The 18,976-nt window shown below is 39.0% G+C and overlaps 1 pseudogene; it reads right to left on the bottom strand.

The window, feature by feature from the left end:
* Nucleotides 1-1,537: 1,537 nt before the first annotated feature.
* The window catches only part of LOC149530826 (transcription factor MYB88-like), a 56,980-nt pseudogene continuing 39,541 nt past the window's right edge, over nt 1,538-18,976 (bottom strand).

Genomic DNA, 18,976 nt, shown 5'->3' with positions numbered 1-18,976 from the left:
ACCCAAGGTACATGAGGCCCAAATCCGTAGATGAAACCAAAAAGATGTCACACAGTCGAGAGGAGCGGTAACCCACTTCTCCTCTTTCACTTCTCAAGGGTATAAAGTTCCTTGAGGCTTAGCTCGAGTGATAAAATCTTGATCTCAAGAGAGGTGTCTTTGGATTCACCTCTCGATCTTTATACTCCGCCGGAATGCTGGAGTTGAGGTCATCCCAAGGGGTGATGAAATCCCCAAGTAGGCCTCCTAAAATTAAAAAAAGATTTTGGATCCTAATCTTATGCACCCAAGATAGCCCCGAAAGGCGACAAGGGGAGAGAAGACTTGGATGATCTTGGGCTAAAAGAGAGTTATTTTCCAACTGACGCTTAAGTTTTCTGATCTATACCTTGCAAGCACTCATGTTTAAAATACAATGTTTATTCCAATTTTGAAGCATCAACAAAAGAAAATGCGATCGAAGAATGAAAGAAAAAAGAAGAGTTAGGATCAACACAAGTAAACTCGCGTGCCCGGAGGCCCTCCATGTCAAGTATTGATTGATTTTCTTTAAGGCATTCAAGATTGATATGTGAATTTGTTTTAAGCCCAAAATAAAGATGTGTAAAATACAATTGTCAAGCGCACGCCTGGAGGCCCTCCACGTCAATTGATTTTTGTTCAATTTTAAGGTCCAAACTTGAAGTGTGATCGATCCAATCTAGATTTGTGTACATTCATGAAATCTTATAAGTTAAGATAAATCTTCAAAAAAAACTAATTAAGTAGAATCAGGTTGGAACACTTAACACCTTTTTCAAGTGGACCCATCCCCATATATGGCGCTGATATTGCAACCAATGGTTAGAATGATGGGTGGTTAGAAAATGGTGAGTCCAAATGAAAATCACTTAATTTTATTTTTTATTGATTTATGTTAACTTAATGAATTTCTTAAATGTTTAAAATTAAATTAGCTTAAGTTGCATGTGGAATTGAAAGTTTGTAGTTGTTCTTTTTAAGCTCCAAAATGAAATGTTTGATTTGTGGGGTTGTTAGACATACAAGTTCATTTTTCCAATTTGTAAAGAGAAATGACAATGACTTAGACCTGACCAACAAAAATTGACAGCGTTCCCACAAAGAAAATACAAGAAAACACGTTCCAGCAAGGGTATCACTCCTACAAGTGGGTTCGCGATCCCGCTGGAGTTTTCCTTTGTGGGGATGCATTCTCACAGGCCTACCAAGGTGCAGGAATGTGAGGAAAAACTGGTAAAAGATAAAATAAAAAAACCAAGGAGCTCGTTTTGAAAAGAGTGATCCCGCTGGTTTGTGGTTTTTACAACTTTCTCGCGACGCGGGAATGACAGTCCCACGAAAGATAAATTTATTACTATTTTAGAGACAGTTAAAAAAAAAGAAGGGTGCATTCCTGCAAGTGGGAATGATGATCCCAATTTCTCTGAGGTGCATTCCTGTTGGAGGATTCGTAAGTGGGGATGCAGAGCAAATTGTATGGCTGCATGGCAGAGCTATTTTATGATGAACTACAAACTCACTGTCGCGGGTTCGCATTCCCACCCGAGAAATAGAAGCGTTCCCGCATCACGGGATCGCGTTCCTGGAGTCGCAGGGATGCAAAAAAAGTTCTTTTTTCAAATGTTGACTGGGTCAAAATCACTTAGAGGGTTGTATGCACATTCCTACAGCGGTCAATAGTACTTAGCAAGCAAAAACCACAAGACAAAGACACAAAATTTAAAGCACAAAATGTTAATTTCCCATGGCTAGTAAAAACATGAAAAAGTATGTGAAACTAACAAAATGGAGATTAAAATGACCCTTACAGGGTCCCACCAGGCATGCCAAAATGTAGAACAAGATTTTAGTATGCAAAGAACATTAGCAATAAGGAAAACATTCACAAACATAAAACCATATTCCCATATAAGATTAGACAAAAGAAGGTATAAGAGAGTGCAAACTAAGAACAAGATCACTCCAAAAGCCTCCTTGATGTTGTAGATGCATCCTTTGATGTAGATGTATGCTCAATAATATTGCTCAAACTTCAAATCGATGGATGGGGTGAGTGAGACAAGGTTTCAACAATGGAGTCATGGAGTGATTTTGCCATTATAATGGTATTTTGGTAGTTTATGAGCTCTCAAAATAGCATTATAACTTTGCATGGAAGGTGGACGATTTTACTGAAGGAGGAGGGTTCAATTTATAGGCCAAGGGCTTGAGGGATGGAGGGCTAAGATACAAGGAGAGATGAAAGCTTAAGGAGGGCTAGGATGCACTTAAAGGGGAGCACATGTATTGTGCTTGTTTAGCACCAATAGGGAGGTGACACTTGTCACAAGGAGGATGAGTGTGAGAGGATAGGATAAGGGTTGGTCAAAGGCTTGATGAGGGTGGTTGAGGATGTAAGAGTCATGAGTGAGGATGTAAGAGCCATTTATGGCTTTGTAAGAGCATTGAAGGCTTATGGTTGGGATATTTTGGAGGGAGTTGAGATTGTTGACTTTGCTTGGTTTAGGAAAGTCTTAAGCTTACTTAGGGAATGTGACAAGGTTGGGGGGGGGGGGGATTAGGCTTGGGTTAGGATTAGATTAAAGATGTTAGAGATGTGCAAGTGGATGGCATTCATGAGGGTGGGTGAGTTAGTGGCTAAGCTAGGTTAGTATGGGTGGATAGGGTGGATTAGGCTAAACGGAGGATTTACGATATGTTAGGGGCTATAAGGTTTGAGGGTTTTATTAATTAAAGTGATTTATTTAATAAATGAGGGTTTTGGAATTAGATAGGAGAATAGGATTTAATTGATAAATAATAGGTTATTTGATTTATCAATTTAGGGCTATAGATGATTAATTAAATTAATCAGCTAGGGGATGGCAAAGGATTAATTAAATAAGAATTTAATTAATGATGCCTTTAGAGATAGCTAAATAGGATTACCAAAGCGGTGTAATCAAATTTAGGTGTCTACAATAATTACATATGGTGTATTTTTGCAACACTACAAACTCATCATACTAGCATGGTAATTGTAAAATGTCCTAAAAATGACTTTTTAAAGACTAGAGACTTGATGTTAAAAATAAAGTTTTGTAATGTCATATTTTTATTTAAATATATGCAACCTAACTTGACCAACTACCTATTAGTAACCTCTTCTCTAAATTTTATATCCAACACAAATGGACCAATCTCTGAACACATTTGTAACACCAAATTATTCTATAAGATACAATGTATATCTAACAACAATGGATCGACAGTTGAATACAAACTATACAAGGTATTTATTGCACTTTGTATGTGTTCTAGGACGACGAATTAATATGAAATGCTCAAATGCATGTACATTGCTACACGTACAATCATCAATATTTTTTTGTGACAATAATATATTTTTTAATAAGGATCTTATATTATCAAAGGATAAAAAACTTGTCGAGGGTAGCTATGATATTTTATTTGTTCATTTATAATATAGTATAATAAATATGTGGTAAGATTAAATAATATAACTAAAAGTGTTGTGGCAACAATGGACCAACTCAAACATGTTACCATTACATTCAAAGTGAGGCTACTTAATTTGAATTATGAATGTTGAATATATGTGTGTGTGTGTGTGTGTGTGTGTGTGTGTGTGTGATTTTTTCTTGGTCTATTGATGCTCGAGTTTAGTGTGCTAGGAAGTAACCATGACACTAAACCGAAGAATCAAGGGTAAACTTATGTGCAATTTTTGAAAGCCAAGATTTAATCTATTTAAGAGATTTAGACCTAGTTGTGACATATATGTAATTCATATGTTTATGTGGCACTGACATGTCAAATAAGGTTGGTAGGAGTTACCTAAACTAAAGTAGACCTAATAAGGTACTTAAGTAAACTCACACATTTAGAAATACCTATATGTGGTCACATCATCATGCAAAACCATAAATAAACTTTAGGTGGACTTTAGTGTATTTAAAAGTGACTTTAGGGTGTTATTTTAGTCAGAATTCAAGTAACCATGTGGGAGTTACTTTGAGTAAGGGGTTACATTTTGGCCATAGGAATGTCTAGATCACATTTATTACACTCCAAAAAGGCCACTTATTAAATTGAAGAAAATAGAAAAGACCACATACACAACTTGTTTAACATTCCTAGTTGAACTCTCGTTAATGAGAGGGGATAAGAGGGAAGGCCAATGACTTGTAGTCAACACACATTTATGATTAGTAGTTGGGTAAGAATTTAGGTGCCTTTTTAGTGGGCATTGTGAGACTTAGCGGATGTTGACCCACTTTCTAATTTTAGAGACACATAGGGTGTTAGGTGTTTGAAAAAGCTAAGGAGAAAGAAAAGGAAAAGAGGTTCTTCTCAAACTTCGTTTTCCATTTGCATAGGAGAAAGATTGGTGATCTTTCCATGATGGAGAAACTCTTGCATTTTGTAGTTAGTTGCTATCATTGTAAACTTAATATATGGAATTGTATGCATTTCTTGTTATGTAGATTGTTGTTGATGTTTTGTATGTGATGAGTATGAGGATTTTCACATTGTTTTCTTGTTGCCTTTTTTATTGTATGTTGTTCTTGTGTGTACAATACATCATTCACCATCGAGAGGGAAGTAGTGGCCTTGGGTGAAGGGGTTAGTTGGGATTTTCATTATAGTTGAGAGCCTCTATGGGCTCCATGTGGCCATTGTAGTTATTGTTGCATTTTGGGGGTGATAAAGAGGAGATTTTGTGAAGAAAAAATGTGTTATTGTAGCCTTGAGAAGGCATAAATTAACATATTTTTGTATTTCTATTTGTATGAAAATATCCTCTTTGAAAGACCCACCTTCACCCTCTTCTATGTGTTTATAGGCCAACCGTTTGTGAAGCCAAGTTTGAGGGAGTTCATTTTCATTATGTTGTGTAAATGCATTTGTGAGTTTTTTTTGTGTGTATCTTGTTTAGCATTGGTTCTCCAAGCTTGGGGGTGGTCTCATAGCGACTTAGGTTGGGAGGTGAGCACTCCATCGCTTTTGATTAAGGAAAATAGGATTGAAAAGGGCCTTGAAACCCAAATACACATCGTAAGATTTTCAAAGAAGACCATCTAGGAGAAACAGGTCACCAAGAAGAAAAAGGTGACTGTTGTGGCAACAAAGATACCAAAGTACAGCTCAACCACTACACCAAGTTTTAACTGGGCACCTGGAACCCCATGGTTAAAAAAAGATAAGCATTAAGACCTGAACCATGAACCAATACAATGGACATCAAGCCAAAAAAGCCAGGAGAGCCAAAGTGGAATAGGGATTCAAGATTTCTCATTCGATCCCACCATTTAAAAATGTAATGCCATATCAAAAGTTGGGGTGGAGGACTTGACCTTTTTCTTCTTGACAGTTGTCCATCCATCCTCCACCATACTAGCAGCCTTTTTTCATGCAAAGTCATCAGCAATGTAGCTATCCCCCAAAACCCTCGTAGCCCTAGAGGAACATTGAAATGTGGTAGGAACATCAGCAACAGAAAGGGATGGAACTGCCGGAGAGGTACCATCATCAAGGACATCACCTGAAGTAGGGAGAGTCAAAGCGTTCACCACCGTAGAAGGAGGGGAAACAAAAGAGGGCACCACCAGAGGGGAAACACTAGAGTCCACCACAAGGAGGGCCATCTGAACTAGGTCCAAAATGACCTAAGAAGAGTTGCCCTCCCCAGGCAGGGGGGATTTCAGAATCATGTAATGATCATCCGAAACCTCTTGCCACCATAAGGGAGACTTCTTCGCTCTAGATTTCCTAGTGGAACAACGAGCAACAAGATGTCCAATCTTGTGACATAGCCTATAGCAGAAGGGGATACCTTCATAATCAAGAGACATGATCCAAGAACCAATTGGAGATTCTAGCTTAATCTTATTAGGGAGTCCTTTAGAGATGTCCATATCCACCAGGATGCAAGCATACGTATGAGCACTCCATGGTTATGCTTAAAGTATTTGCAAGTTTTGTGAACAAAAATTGAGGTGCGAAGGTTTTAGAAATGGTCTTCATATTGGTGTCATTGTGAAGACGGAGAAAATTGTTGCACGAGATTCTATGAAGAAGGATCATTTCCGATAATACAAGTCAATTAGATCAAAATAAGGAGACAATTGCTAGATTGGTGTCTAACATTCAAAGAGAAGGCGATGAAATTTTTTTTTGTCCTTGCAAAAGGTGTAATGGCTTAAGCACTAGAAGACTCATAATGAAAAAATCTCAGGGACATTGTAGGGAGAATTTTCACATTGAAGTGGGGTTTGAATATCATCCACTGGTCAGTTGGTTGTTATATTGTTTTAACAACTAATATACATATGAAATCACTTGATGATGAGATCATGATCATGGTTTATTTATGTTTATCATTTTTATATAGGTCAATTTCCCCAATACAATACATTTAATGGATGACCAAGTCTTAGAGAATATGGTTTTGGAAGTGGAGGAACATGGAGGTGCAAATATTGAAGCTGAGGATCATGATCCCATGGAAGATGATGTTCATGCATTAGAAAAGAAAACATTTGAAGATGATTACTGTGAATGCATTGATCCATGACACATTTGATACTAGTGCATTTGATGATTATGATCAAAACAACATTGATGTTGTCCATGATATATGTCTACTTGAGAAGGAAATCACACCCCTTTATGAAGGCTCCCAAACAACTCTTCTCTCTACTATATTATTGTTGGTGAATTTGAAGGTTATGAATAGTAAATCTAATATAACAATGTCACATATGCTAATATTTTTCATATATGTCATTATAGTCAATAAATGGTGAAACATGTACAATTAATATTGATTTATATTAGCAACTTATCTTTTTTGTTATAAATCGATAGACAAGTTTTTATTACTACCATTAAATATTCTTCCTCATTCATATCGAGAGTAATGTGCCACTATGAGAGATATTTTAATGGAGTATCAAGTAATATATGATTTCCTAATGATCATATTATTTACCATAAAGAACACAAATTTGCAACAAAATGTTCAAAATGTGATAGGAGTAGATATCAACCAGATCAAATAACAAAAAAAGTTCTTTGCAAGTTTCTTTGTTACATCCCCATCATTCCATGTTTGCAATGATTATTCAAGTGCAATAGCTTAGCACATTGTATGGATTACCATGCACACAATAGAAGTCGAGATGAAATTATTAAAATGCCTATAGATGATTTGATATTTATAGACATAGAGGAAAAGTGGCTACATTTTAAAGAAGAATATTGAAATCCCAGGCTTTCATTGGCAGCGGATGGTGTCAATCCATTTGTAGAGATGTGATCTATTTACTTGGTGTGACATATTTTTGTTATCAAGAATAACCTCACTCTATGGATGTAAATAAAGAGGGAGTGCATTATATTGACAATGATTGTTCTAGGTATTTTATCATTTGATAGTTATCTACATTTAATTATAAATTTGATAGTAAAATGGTCACACTAATTATATAATGTTGTTGTCATTCAACTAGGTATGTAACAAGTTAAAGATATGAATGTATATATTGAGCCTCTTATTGATAAGTTCATGGAGTAATGGAATGGTCTCACTATGTATGACATCTATAGACCAATATGACAAATAATTTCAATTCCATGCAATTCTTGTATGGACAATACATGATGCCCCAGGGATGACACATTTTTGTGGTATGTTCACATGATAGTTCTAATTATAAAAATTAACATATTTAATTTAGTTGTATCTGTATATGAGCAATGTTAGTATGCTAATAGAAACCAAATTTAAATAAAGCTTCTACAAACTAAACAAAATTCATAAACTTCAAGATAGACTAAGATGAGCTCTCAATTAAGAATATGAGCCATTAATGGGCTCTCTCAATAAGAAGCTCTCTTGTTGAGTGGCTTTGTCTAAATAGATAGGATGTATGCTCAAGCTTATGTTTCAAAAAGAGCTTCAAATGGAGTTGGAATTTGGGTGTGAGTGTATGGTTTTAATGTAAAATGGCTTCTTAAAATGGCATTATGACTTTACTTCATGGATTGTGTTGTTTTGCAAAGGGGAAGGATCCAATTTATAGGCAAGAGGCTTGAGGGATTGAGGGCTAAGATGCAAGGATGGGAAAAAGCTCATGGAGGGCTCAGATTGCATGAGAGGAGAGCACATGGATTGTGCTTCCTTACAGCCAATCAGGGAGTGACACATGTCATAGGGTGAGAGGATAGAGGAAAGGGTAAGGATGAGTCAACAAAGGAGGCTCAAGGGATAAAATCTTCATAAAGACCCTCATAATGGCTTGTAAGAGCAATGAAAGTGCTTTGGAAGAGTCATTTATGGCCTAGTGGGCTTCATAAAATTTTATGGTTGGGATATTTTGAAGGAGATGAGAGGAATTTTGACTTGGGCTTGATTAGGAAGGTTTTAAGCTTGCTTAGGATTGTGCAAATGATTAGATGATGGATTAGGATGGTTTAGGATTAGCTTAGGGATAGGCAAGTGGATGGCATTTAATGAGGGTGGGTGAAGGAGGAGATATTTGTTAACTTTGGCTTGGGTTAGTAAGTCTTAACCCATGTTTAGAGAATGTGACAAGGTTAGGAGGGGATTAGGATTAGGTTTAAAGAAATCTTCTAGAAGAGTCTAGACTTTGGATGAGGATAAAGACTTTCTAGAATAGTCTAGAACTTCCTAGGATGAGGATGAAGACTTTCTAGAAGAGTCTAGAACTTCTTAGGATGAGGATAAATTAGATTTTTAGGAAATAAATAAAGTTTTATTTATTTCAAGGGTTTGGGTTGAGGAGATATTTATTAAATTTTTTAAAATAAACATGAGGATTAATATTTAATCTTAATTAAATATTTTGAGTTGGGATTAGGGGTAGGAAATGATGGGATTAGCCTTTAATCAAAATTAAAGAAGGATTAGAAGATTTTGGAAGAGGTTAGTGGTCTTAAGGAAATTGGCCAAGTTTTGGGCAAAAAATAATTTTTTTATTTATTTTGGGTTTTTTGGTCAATCTATTAATTAAATAATTAATAAATAAGGAAATAATGTTTAAATAAGATTTAAACATTTTTGGGAGGGATTCCTTAATTAAATATTTTTAATTAAGATAAAGGGATTTAATGGCATAAAAATAAATAAATTAATTAAATAAATAATTGATTAATAAATGATGATGTCATCAGAAATTTTTCAGAAAATAAAAATACTTTATTTTCTAAAGATTTTTAGGTGTCTACATTTTGCCCCTCTTTGATGTGATGCCGCAAGTGGCATGGCATCAAAGATAAGAAAATAAGATGCCCAAGGCTAGAGCAGAAGAGGAGAGAATGGACTGCAAGATGCCCCCTCAAGAAGGCGATGGGGAGAGAAAGCGAGGCTCGATGACTTCTTGAAAAGTACAAGAATCTGAGATGAGAAAGAAGATGCAGATTGGCTTAAGAGAAGAGGTTTAGTTAGCTCAAACTCTCACTACGGGAGAATGATAAAGGGAGAATCAGAGGCACAAGAGGAAGCAAGCTTAAGATCTCAGGGATTGCAGAGGATGAAGGAGTGGAGCACTATAAAAGGAATCTAGGATGGGGAGATGGATGAGGGGATTAAAAAGCTGATGCAACAGGATTTCAAAGAGTTAAATTGGCGGCAAATGGGTTTCGGAGATCCCTAGGACTAAGATTGTGGATCTTGAAAGATGAGGCTTGGTGGATTGGTTTGGATTGGTGGATCCCTAAGACTAGGATTGTGGACCCCTAAAGCTAAAGGTGAGGAGTGATTCAAAGAGATACTAATGCATAAGCAGGGGTAGGAGAGACAGATGCTAGATATGGATGGGGGATAATGGAGATGAAGTAAAACCATTGAAGCTTTTTGAGCGGGGGAATACTTCAAAGAGAAGTACCACCATGTAGTTGAGCACTAGATTTTCTATAGGACTGTTGGTTAATTGCCAAGGTCACCAAGAACATCAAGGCCTTTTCACCAACTGTCTAGAGGACTGACAGACTGACTCAAAACAAACACGCAAGGATTGCCCCAGCATCACACATGAAACTTGGAGGAAACAACATGGAACCGACACTGGGTAACCCACAAGCAAAAAAAGAAACAAACGAAAGACTTGATCAAAACTGTCTATTCGCAACATACCATGATATGGAAGATCATGCCAACCTTGAGGAGGGAATAAAAATATTTCTTGGAAAAGATACGTCAAGACCCAGAAGGGAAGATTCCAAATCAAAAGAAATCAAAAATCCAAAAGAGAATTGTTTGCCATTGAGCTGGTTAGGACGAGGTACTAACGAACCAAGATCAGACATGAGGAAAGCTATATCCTGCAAGGATCTATTAGAGAGCACCTAAGCTAGTGGATCTAGATGAGTGATGCATCTGGCAAGCTGAACAAAGAAGGATAATACTTTGGTGATAGGAGATCTAGTTAAAGGATGCATTGGGATAGCTAACCAATGGTTGTGCGATGTGTGCAAGATGTTGAGCAAGGATGATCTGACACCAAAACTGGACAGATACAATGGTACTAAGCTAAAGAGGATGTACAAGCTAACAGACCAAGATATGTTACAAATGTACAAGGTTGTTCATGTTTGGGTTTTTTGAGATGGAAATGTTTGTCAAGGGTGGGATGTCTACAATAGTTGATAGGCAGATAGGTAGATGGTTGGCGAAAAGCTTAAGAAAAATGGGATTCTTTGTGTACATGTGATAGGATACAAGCTAGGATACAAGATTATTTACAAGCTGAAATATGGTACAAGCTTTGGACAAGATTCAGATATACAAGGTATGATACAAGGGATGATACAAGATTTACAAGCTGAAGTATAAGATTTACAAGCTGAGGTACAAGATTTACAAGCTGTACAGGAGGTATTTACAAGCTCCAATAGATTTTGGATATTCGGTTGGAACACCAAGGGAACAAGCAGGTGTTTTATGGGATGGTGGGTGAATGGATGAGGGATAGGATAGTGATAGATAATGGATTAGTCTTAGTACACAAGGCACCTGAATTACCAGGTTTTCACCAAGGTACCTATCCAAGGCGCTTGAATTGCCAAGTTTTCACCATTGGATGCTTATTTCTCTTTACTATTTTTTTTTTTGTATTTTTCAATAGCTGGGTATACCAAGGATCTTTAAGCATAGAACTTCTTGAGATGAATGATGTTAGTAGGATCATTCAAGAGTTCTCCTTCTGGTGTAGATAGCTGATAGGCTCCAGAGCCAAAGGATGTAGTGACAACATAAGGACTAAGCCATGTAGGTTCAAACTTGCCTTTCTTTTCTCGATCTGCTTGGACTTTCATGTTTTCTTTGAGGACCATGTCACCTGGCTGAAAGTGTCGTGGAAGCACCTTCTTCTTGAAATTCCTTTTGAGACGAGTTTGATAGATGGTGAGATGATCATAGGCTTGTTGTCACTTCTCGTCTAAGAGATCTAGCTAGGTGAGCCGAGCTACTCTGTATTCTTCATCTGATATTTTCCCTTGCAAAGATATGCGGAAGGAGGGAAGTTCAACCTCTATAGGTAGTACCACTTCAGCACCATAGACTAGGGAGTATGGAGTTGTGCCTGTGGATGTATGAAAGGAGGTTCGATAGGCCCATAGGGCTAGATTTATTTGTAGGTGCCAATCACATCCAGAATCATTGACAACTTTCTTTAGGATTTTGAGGAGGGTTTTGTTAGTTGCCTCTACCTGGATGTTACCTTGTGGGAAATATGGGCTAGAAAAGTGATGATGGATGCGGAGGGAAGTGCATAACTCTTCCATGTTGAGATTTTCAAAGTTACCTCCGTGGTCAGTGAAGATGGTGGATGGGATGCCGAAGCGAAAAACAATGTGGTACAAGATGAACTTGGAGACTTGAACTCCTGTAGCTGAGACTAGGGGGACTGCTTCCATCCATTTAGTGAAATAGTTTGTAGCTATTATTATCCATTTATGTCCATCAGATGAGAGGGGTGTGATAGTTCCAACTAGATCAAGGCCCCAACAAGCGAAAGGCCAAGGTGGTGCAATAGGCTGTAGATCCTGTGTTGGAGTGTGCACAAGATTTGCATGCTACTGACATGGGAGACACTTTCTAACAAAGTCACAGGAGTCTTCTTCAATGGTAGGCCAATAGTAACCTACTCTAAGGATTTGTCATGCTAGGACAATACCACTCATGTGGGCACCGCAAAGTCTAGAGTGTACTTCTTTTAACACCATCATGTCCTCATTTTGGTCTAAACATCAAGAGAGAGTATCGTGATAACCTTGACGATATAGGGTATTGGCTATGATAACATAGCGGGAGGATTTTTGAATGAGGTTCTAGCATTGGGTACATGTGAGGTGAGGGGATATGATACCATCATTAAGGTAAGCATGAATCTCATGGTACCAAGGGGATTGGGGACCAACCAAGATACAAACATAATTTGAGTCATCATTCACATAGGCAAGTGTGAGGAGCTGCTTGACTAAAAACTCATACTGTGTAGCTGCTTGGGGAATTTCCAAGAGCAAGCCAATAGTAGCCATAACATTTGCTGCTTTGTTCTGTATTTGAGGCACTTGTGTAAACTGAAGCTTTGTAAAATGCTGGGTTAGCTGATCAACTAGCTCTTTGTAGGGTAATAGCTTTTCATCTTTAGTTTGATATTCATTTAGTGCTCGCTTGATGATGAGCTGAGAATCACCAAATATTTGTAACTCAATGATGTTCCATTCTGTAGCTATCTTTAATCCTGCTATGAGAGCCTCATATTTAGCTATATTGTTGGTGCTAGGGAATTGTAGCTTAAAAGCTTTTGGAATGTAATCTCCTTGAGGTGTGACCAACAATATTCCTGCCCCTGATCCACGAGATGTGTATGAACCATCAAAATAAAGCTTCCATGGGGGCTGTTCTTTAATTAGGCAGATATGCTCATCTGGAAATTCTGTGATCAAAGGATATGCATCTATTAGAGGTGCATCAGCTAGGTGATCTGCTATAGCTTGCCCTTTGATTGCCTTTCTATCCACATACTGGATGTCAAATTTGCTAAGGAGCATAACCCATTTGGCCAAATGGCTTGTAAGTGCTGTTCTAGAGAGCATATACTTGAGAGGGTCAATCTTGGAGACTAGTTGGATGGTATGACTTAGCATGTAGTGGCGAAGCTTTTGAGTTGAGAAAAAAACTGCCAAACAAACTTTTTCCATAAGAGTGTAATTGAGTTCATAACCAACTAGGGTTCTACTGATGTAGTAGATGGCTCTTTCTCTGCTGTAGTCATCGAGCTGTTCTAGAAGTGCCCCTAAAGCAGTAGGTGTTGCTGATATATACAGAATCAGGGGATGACCAAGAACTAGTGGAACCAAGATAGGGGGATTGATGAGATATTGCTTGAGATGGTCAAAGCTGTGCTGACATAAATGATCCCACTTGAAGTTCTCATCCTTCTTTAGTAAATGTGAAAATGGTGTACACTTATTTACAAGCTGGGAGATGAAGCGCCAAACAGATTGAAGCTTTCCTTGAAGAGAATGAAGCTGTCGCAGTTTTTGGGGAGGAGGCATGTCTAAGATAGCTTTGACCTTCTTGGGGTCGATCTCTATACCTCATTTAGAAACTATAAATCTTAGAAGCTTGCCAGATGTGACCCCAAAGACACATTTCTTAGGATTCAGCATGAGATGATATTTGGCTAACCTATCAAAGACTTTCTCCAGGCCAGCAAGATGATCCATGAAGGTATGAGACTTGACGAAGATATCATCCACATAATCCTCCAAAATGCTATGGATGAGATCATGAAAAATGGCTGTCATAGCTCTTTGATAGGTAGCCCCAACATTCTTTAGGCCAAAAGGCATCATGTTGTAGAAAAAGGTTCCCCAAGGGGTAGTGAATGCTGTCTTATGCCGATCCTCTTCTGCAATCTTTATTTGATTATACCCAAGAAATCCATCCATGAGGGACAAAATTTCATGTCCAGCTGTAAGATCTACAATAATATCTATGTTGGGCAAGGGAAAATCATCTTTCGGACAAGCTTTGTTAAGATCTCTGAAATTAGTGCAAATTTTGATGTCACTGGAAGGTTTAGTGACGGGGACCATGTTGGAGATCCACTTTGAGTAGTCGATAGGTTGAATAACCTTAGCAGCTAACATTCTTTCTAATTCAGCTTTGACCAGTAATGCCACCTTGGGGTGCATTTTTCTAAGCTTTTGTCTGATGGGCTTGATCTTTGGATCGACTGCAAGATGATGAACTACAAGCTTTGGATCAAGTCCTGGCATGTCCTGATATGACCATGCAAATTGGCCAATGTTCTCTCTTAAGACCTCAAAGAGGAGGTTAGCTTGGTCTTGTGATAGGGATGCAGCAATGTGAACAAGTCTAGGAATCTCTAAAGAAAAGATGTTGACTTCTCTAGTATCCTCAAGTAGAATAGAAGATACCTCTGGTCGATTAGCTTGAGGAGGCAATGCTAAATCCTCATGTTCTACTTGTGGTTGTGGATGTTCTTGCTAAGGGGTTCTCTTCACTACCTTAGCTAGTCTTGGATCCACCTTAGTTCCAGTTTTGGGTGTATCAGAACTAGGTTGGGGATTTTCTCCAAAATACCCCTTAGGATCTAGCTTGTAGATATAGGGAAAATCTGGCTTTGTTTTCTTATGAGGAGTTTCAGCTCCCATGAATCTTAGAAGTGCTTCCTCTGATGTGAACTCATCAATGTGTATGATTCTTGGTTGGTCCCAATCTATGAGTTGTGGATGGGTGAGTGGTAGGTCAATGGGGTGAATGGATAGTTCTTGGAGAATAGAGTCTCTGAGGGAGATTTGGTTTGGGATATCATTGTAGGATCTCTTTTCAATTTCCTCAGGAATGTCTTCAATTTTGACAAGGTCGCGGTGAATGTTTGAAAAAGCGTGACCATCTGTATTGGTGCCCTCAGTTGTGGGTATGCCGAAGCCAAGACCTAACTTTGATTCCCACTTGTGTGCGTCGATGGGGCACTGCATGCCTCTTTCTTCTAGTCCTAGACCACCACCTTGATAGTTCCATTTATCAGTGATGAGCTTATGTTCTTGGGGATACTTTTGGCTAAAGTGATCAAGGCGAACCTAATTTCTTTGAGGTGCATCCTTATGTAACCAATTGTTGATATCCGGAGTGAGCTCCTCATGAAGAGCAATTTTTAAGGATACAAAGGTTGTTGGGCCAAACTGTTTGTATCAAGGAGGTGAAATATCCTTAGCTTTGTGATATGTTGGTTGTCCATGGGCATGTGGATCAAGTGGGAGTGCCCCGACAACAAATGCATCTGATAGACTATACTCTCCATAGCCTTTGTTATTGAGCTTCATGGTAGATAAGGTGGAGGCGAGGATGGTTTCTAGGTCATTACAAGTGTGGGATGAGCTGGCGATGGCTGTGCCAATATCAATTCTAGGGCAATGGTTTGTATATGAGGCTTCAACTGCATTATAGTAAGCAAAGGGTTCTAGATCAGCATGGATGGTTACCTCAGTGCCCTGATGCAGAAATTTGATGCACTAATGGTGAGTGGATGGAATGGATTTCATGGCATGAATCCATGGGTGATCAAGGAGGATGTTAAATGGTAGGTTTAGATCAATAACATGGCAGAGTGTCTCTTGGATGACTGGCCCAACCTTGATTGGCAGCAAAATAGTTCCTTCTGTGGTTCTTTCCAATTAGTCATAAGCTTTGATGGTGATAACCTCACTGATGATATCTGCCTCAGTATACCCAGTTTGTTTTATGAATTTTAGGGTGCAAATATTCAAGGCTGATCCATTATCTATCATTACTCTTTTCATGGAAAAATTGGATAGCATGATGGCTATGGGAAGCGAAAGGGTGTGATCTGGCTCGACCACGAGTATGTCGGTGGGTTTGAAAGATAGGGCACATGAGGAGGATAGGTGTCCAATAAGATTACAAAAATTAGTAGCATTGATATCTAAAGGGACATGAGATTCTATAAAGGCACTATCAAGGATGTTCTTGTACACAAGACTAGTGCAGAGAAGGTCTAAAAAGGAGATTTGGGTTGGCATGTTCCCAAGGTGTTCCAAGATATTGTACTAGCTTTTTGATGGAGCTGATGGTGCTGGTGAAATGGGTGGGCCTACGATGTTAAATCGTGCTCTTTGAGTGGTGACTGCACACTCATTGTTTGGTCCTTGGATATTGATAACATTGACAGAAGGCTCTTTCTCGGATATACAACCTATAAGGCTACCATAGTCTATATAGGATGAAGTGTGGTCATTGTTCTTCCCATGCTATTGGTTTGGCTGACGGTTGTTGGTGTTGTTGTTGTTGGTTTGGATAGGTGCTTTTCCAGGATTTTGATTGTTGTGAAGAGGAAAAGCATTTTGATAGATTTGTAAGCCTACATTGGGAGAGGTTTGGGCACCAACAGTGATTTCCTTCTGATCAATGAGGTCTTTCACATAGTCTTTTAGTTTCATGCATATGAGGGTGGTGTGACCTTTTACCCTATGAAATTTGCAGTACTCATTATCTTTGTACCATGCAGCTTTGGATTGGCTTGGTTCGATTTTCTGGGTAGGAGGAAATTTGATGAGGTTTTCCTTGACTAATTTCTCAAAAATGACATCCAAAGGTTCACCAAGGGGTGTATAATTTCTAGGTGCAGGTTGGAATCTGGGCTTTTGTCCTGCAGCTACATTGATGGCATCAGCTTGATTGCTAGACCCTTGGAAGTTGGGTCTTGGATTGTGGTTTTGATAGCTTTGGTTATTCTGTTGTTGGTAGTTGATAGCTTGTTGATTGTTTGGTTGATATGGTGGGTTGGATTAGTTGTGAGAAGGACCAACAATATTCACATGTCTAGTGTTAGTGATGCCATCTGTTGCAACATGCTTGTTTTTGTTCCAACATCTAGACTTGTCATTGGAATGTGATTGATTTTGGTTGGCTTCCTTGTAAATCTTGACAAAACCATCTTTAATGAGTCCTTGCTCAAGGATCATTCCTTTCTCTTTGATATCTTTGTAGGTCTGCAAACAGTTCATGGTCATGTGGTGAGCCAAGCTGGGATGGGCATTATCAATAAACATTTTCACCAAATGGCGCTCTGGCAAGGTACAAGATATGCGGGTGGTAAGGGTTTGCCATCTTTGCAGATATTCAGGAAGGCTTTCTCCACCTTTTTGCTTAGTGTGGACAAGATCAACTACTGATAGCTCTATTTCAACAAGATGGGCATATTGGGCTACAAATGCCTCAGACAATTTAGCAAAATTTTTAATTGTGCCATAGGGGATTCTATAAAACCATTCCAGAGCTGGTCCGGCCAAGCTTTTGGGAAAGAGATGCAAGAGGAAGACATCATCGTATGCCACTTCTTGGCAGTGCATGTAAATTTTTTTGATATGTGTGATAGGGTCTCCTTTTCCTTTGAATTTGTCAAATTTGGGTGTCTCAAAATGCTTGGGAAATGGTGTCATGGTAATGGCTCTATCAAATGGGTAAGGACACACATTCTCAAACTTGAAGGTTTTTGGATCATTTCCCTCTTGGATGTTCTTCAAAGCTATTTTCATGGCTTCCCATTCTGAATTAATGGGTGACATTTGGGGTGCCCCCAATGTAGGAGTGCCCTGAGGTAGGTATGTGCTAGATGGGGCAATGGAATATGGATGGCTTTGAGGTATGGGCTGGTAGGGATTGTACATGGCTTGGGAAACTAAATGGTGGATGATGGGTTGCTGAGGTGGAGGTGGCACATATTGCTGCATATGTTGCGAGGCTTGCTGCTAATATTGGATTTGAGGTTGGGATTGAGGAACATAAGCTGGCTGTGGGATAAATGGATTGCTTTGTGGAGGTAAGGTATAAGATGGGTGTGAAGCTTGGGGAAAGGATCGGGGAGCTTGTGGAACTTGACTTTGGATTTGAGGAGTTTGACCAATATATGTGGGTTGTGCCCCCATTTGGGAAGGTGTCTGCATGGCAAAAGAGGCCAAGTAATTGGTAGTTGGTGGTGGTGGATTTCCTCCTAGAAGTGGCATAGAAAAATAGTTGGTAATAGGAGGTAATGGATTAGTTGGTGGTGGAGGTGGTGGGAATTGAAAGCTTGGAAATGGAACTAATGGGGTTTGATAGCTTGGTGGCTGGATTTGAAAGCTTGGTAGAGTGGTGGCAGGAGCTTGGGTCACTTGAGAGCTGGGCAGAACATTGGTAGTAGCTGGTGGGGTTTGATAGCTTTGTGGAGTGAGGGTAGTAGCTTGTGGATTTGTGGTTGATGGCACTGAGCTCCAAGGACCTAGTGGAAATGATGGAATTGTGTTTTGAGATGAGGTAAACAAGTTGGGGGTGATGAAGGGTTGATTACTTGGCCCCATGGGTGGTATCTCTGTTGTATATTATTGAGGTTGGCCAAAGATGCTAGCACTGATTTGGGAGATGGGTAGATTTGGAAGGCTGGGTTGGAGAGCAGTAGCAACAACAGTGAAGAGAGTGAATGGTGAGGTGTTTTGGGAAAAGGGGGTTTGGGATGGAGTGGTATGGACCAATGCTGGAGTGGTGGTGGTTGGATTGGCTTGTGGAAGGGAGATTTCAACTTGAGTGGAGGCTGGTATGTTTGGGTCTGTTGCATCATATGGGGTGGGTTGAGGCTCTTCTTTTGGCACATATTGAAGATAATTTGAATCATAAGAGCCTATGGGTGGTGGAAGTTGCTCAAACAAGGGGTGAGATGGATCTGATAAGGGGGGAGGTCTTCCAAAGTCAAAGGCTCCAATGTTGTCCCTTCGAAAGTTAGCCATGATTGTTTCTTTGTTTTTGTCTATAATGGAATTCACCAATACTGCATTTCCTAGTTGGTTCATGAAAGCTTCAATGTCAGTAGGTGATGGTATAGCATTCTCTAGGCTGAAGGAT

Source organism: Cupressus sempervirens, chromosome 11, assembly GCF_028749045.1.
Source record: "Cupressus sempervirens isolate cs-2001-9-10 chromosome 11, ASM2874904v1, whole genome shotgun sequence".
NCBI classification, from domain to species: domain Eukaryota; kingdom Viridiplantae; phylum Streptophyta; class Pinopsida; order Cupressales; family Cupressaceae; genus Cupressus; species Cupressus sempervirens.
Note: the sequence above shows the minus strand (reverse complement) of the source record. Positions and strands in the feature narration are given on the sequence as shown.